At 41.2% G+C, this 3925-nt stretch overlaps 1 protein-coding gene across 1 annotated transcript in view; it reads left to right on the top strand.

Annotated features, from left to right (window-relative positions):
• ciarta (circadian associated repressor of transcription a) overlaps window positions 1–967 on the top strand; it is a 16996-nt gene extending 16029 nt beyond the window's left edge. Inside the window, exon 6 of the mRNA XM_060871269.1 lies at window positions 1–967. This exon is cut by the window's left edge and continues 3282 nt beyond it. The gene's annotated coding sequence lies outside the window, so the exon portion shown is untranslated.
• Window positions 968–3925: the final 2958 nt, after the last annotated feature.

Below are 3925 nucleotides of genomic sequence, written 5' to 3'. Positions count from 1 at the left end.
CTGATGGAGAAATTCACTGGCTCTCCATCACCCGGAGCAGATGTTCAGTGCTCTTGACTTCTTGGCGTAAGTGTGTTAGAATCTCCAGTTATTTGTTTTCTCATAGAATTCTTTCAGGAACTGGATGCAGTCTGTAATGTGGTGTGATTATCTAGAATATTGTGTAAGACTGCAATAAAGGGGGTCAAAGATCAAGCTCATGCTTTCCAACACAATTCCAGCCCATTTTCATTATTTATTCATATGAACACTTTTATATGTTTGTTTGGTTATTTATTCATCTGCCCCCGGTGTGAGGGGCGTTTCTTGTACAGTTTTTTTGCAGAGGGCGACATTTTAGCGGCATTAGTTTCTGTAGTAACAGAAAGAAAGCAAGGGAAACTTGTGCCTTTTAATAAAATAGGATACGTGTGTTTTATATCTGTTTTTTTTTGATCGTTTGTAGACGTCTGAGTCTATTAGAAATGTTGCAGCTTCATTTAGCAAACAAGAATCTGTTATTCTGCACTAATGTAAGACAAACAGGGCTGATGACAGAGTGTAAAGGACAGAAGTGACCACGGCACATCCAGGGATCCTGCTCTCTGTTATTTATCCAGATTTTAATCCTTACTTTGTGCTTATGCATATTTTCAACAATTGTGTGTAATTATCAGCAAAAACAAGAGATTGTGTTGATTATTAGATGTTGTGGAGCTGATACTTTCTTAGATGGAAGTATACCTGTAACTGATGTACAGCAAAGCAGGCGTTTGAAAAATTCAAGCAATAACATCCTCAAAATGTATTTCTGTTATTTAGAAGCTAACTTCAGATCTGTGGTCGTGTATTTAAACTGATGATCGCTGCTACAGTCCTGCAACTCGTCTTTAGAACCAATAACAAATCATCGCACTTCTGTTTTTTTTCTTCTCCACAGCCCAACGAACTGTGTCTAATTATTATCTCTGTATTTATTTTGATCTTTCTACTTTTTCAGTCTTTTAATAAACAATCCATTTGGAAAGAATGTTCTTTACTCTGTGTTTTTGTGTACAGTAGTTACACATGATTAAGTCACCTTACCCTGAGCCTAGATCTTCAGTTATGGTGAGCTGGTGTCAGTGTGTATGGAGGATACTCTCCAGTGTGTTGGAGCAGCGTGTGCACCCTTATCTGAAATTCCTGTGACTGTGAAGGCCGCTGAAGAACACTGAGCTCTTCGTCATGCTTGTGAAACCAGTTTGAGGCGATTTAGCTTTGTGACAACAGCAATACTCCATTAGTTTCTGCCATATAGATGATGATTGATTCATTTTAACAAGCACAAAATGTGACAATAAAATATTCCCCATGCCATTACACCACCTCCACCAGCCTGGATCGCTGACTTAAAGTAGGTTGGCTTCAAATTCTGACCAAGAAATTGAGATTCTTCATACAGTCTTCTCACCTGTTTGGTCTTTGTTACTGCAGCCTCAGCTTTCTGTCTCTTAGTAAACCCAAGTGGAACCTGCTGTTCCGATCCACCTCAAAGTTCCATTTGTTCTGCGTTCTGAGACGTTTTCTGCTCACCACGTTTATACAGAATGGATATCTGAACTACGGTCACCTTTTCTGCCAAGCCTGAAGGTGTCTACACTTTCTCTGTTCAACTCTCTCACCAACACGGTGTCTTTGCTCAGCAGAACTGGTGCTCGCTGGGTGTTTAATGCACCATTTTATACAAAGGGCATCAGCAGAGCTCGAAATATTTAAACTAATCTGGCTGTCATCAAAGGGGGTCACGGTGGCTTAGTGTTTAGTACATTCTCCTCACACCTCCAGGGTTGGGGGTTCGATTCCCTCCTCCACCTTGTGTATGTGGAGTTTGCATGTTCTCCCCATGCCTCGGGGGTTTCCTCCGGGTACTCCGGTTTCCTCCCCGGTCCAAAGACATGCATGGTAGGTTGATTGGCATCACTGGAAAATTGTCCGTAGTGTGTGATTGTGTGAGTGAATGTGTGTGTGTGTGTGTGTGTGTGTGTGTGTGTGTGTGTGCCCTGCGATGGGTTGGCACTCCGTCCAGGGTGTATCCTGCCTTGATGCCCGATGACGCCTGAGATAGGCACAGGCTCCCCGTGACCCGAGGTAGTTCAGATAAGCGGTAGAAGATGAATGAATGAATGAATGGCTGTCATCATCAATCCTTGAGATCCATTTCTTCCCCCATTCTGATGGATGAAGTGAACATCACCCAGAACTGCTGATCTGTAGCTGCATGAGTTTATGGCTGATTAGATCTTCATGTGAAGGCCACCTGCCACAGTGGATATTTACAGCTGAGTGCATTGGGCATTGTGCTCCTTTATTTTATCTTCACACACACACACGCACACACACACACACACACACACTTGTTTGGCTGATAGGTCTGTGTGTAGGTTTCAGTGCAAAACTGCTTTTTAGGCTTCAGTGGTTATTGACGCACTCACACAACATTCACTATGCATGTTACCAACCACACACACACACACACACACACACACACACACATGCACACAGCTCCCCCTCCCCCCTTGTCTCCATGCAGTTTTTGGTAGACCCCCATTCTATTGCCTTCTGTCTCTTCTCTAGACAGAATAGGACACAGAGGCAGCTACAAAGGGAGGTGCAGGAGTGTGTGTAGGACATGAGAGTGAAGGTGAAAGTGATTTCATGTTTCAGCCGTGGCCGTTTTTTAAACATATAATTTAACAGGTTCTATACATATCTTTAATAATTCTATTTAAATCTGACAATAACCTTGATACATTTCCTGATTAATAAAGGACACTGCTGGCATTTTGGCAGCAGATGCCTGATTCGTTCACTTTCTAGTCCTCTTTTCATACCATTCACAGCTTCTCTTAGTATCGCTATGGTGATGGTACTCGACTCCTCATGAGTAAGCGTCTCCCATGAGGCACAACTCTCTTATTAAAGATAAATATTCTCCATCAGACCACCACTGATATTTGGCTTACAGGCATTTTTGAGCACAGCCATGACCTTTATGTTGTGTTTGATTTTGTGGAAGTGCTTATGCTTTCATACTGATATGGTGAATGACATTATTACATCTCTATAATATCCCACCAAGACCCCAGAGGATCACACTGCTTACATGATGTTAAAGAGAACAGAAGAAGACTGAAAGCCTGTAATGTACAAAACCTACATGAGGTTGCAACTATTAATTCTTTGCCTCCAGCCACTAAACCTCCCTAAACCAGAATAATCACCAGATTAAGATCCAAACAAGTCACAACTGGACCCAGAAAAAAGGAAGATGAAAGAAATGTAGATACATTTACACTCAAGTGTGAATAAGTGTGAATAAGTGTAAGTGAGTGTGAGTAAGTGTGAATAAGTGTGAGTGTGAGTAAGTGTGAATAAGTGTGATTAAGTGTAAGTGTGAGTAAGTGTGAATAAGTGTGAGTAAGTGTGAGTATGTGTGAGTAAGTGTGAATAAGCCTGAGTAAGTGTATTTGATTATAATTTTATTTGCTCGTGTGTTTGACAAGATCATTCTGGTGTGTTGAGGAAATGGGACCTTTAAACTGTCTGTGGTCTGAGACAGGAGGCTTTTTATACACACTCCATCTGTGCTGGGACTCTGGCTTTAGTCCAGACATCCTTCTGGTCTCTAGTTGAAAATTGATGTCGTTTATTAAAGTTCATTCATGTCACGATTCGCTCTTGGTCGTGATTCAGGTGCTCTTATTGTTACAGCACACTGATGTAGCGTTTGTGCGCCATCTAGCGGTAGGAATAAGTCAATGCTGGAGAAGGTGAATCAGAAATAGTGAATAACATTTTTAATCTTGTTGATGTTTGTGGGTCACTTCCATTTGACCCTTTTTACCATCAGATTATAATATAATAAAGACCTTATTTACATAACATTAGGATATTAGGATATTGT

This window comes from Tachysurus vachellii, chromosome 5 (assembly GCF_030014155.1).
Source record: "Tachysurus vachellii isolate PV-2020 chromosome 5, HZAU_Pvac_v1, whole genome shotgun sequence".
NCBI lineage: Eukaryota > Metazoa > Chordata > Actinopteri > Siluriformes > Bagridae > Tachysurus > Tachysurus vachellii.
Note: the sequence above shows the minus strand (reverse complement) of the source record. Positions and strands in the feature narration are given on the sequence as shown.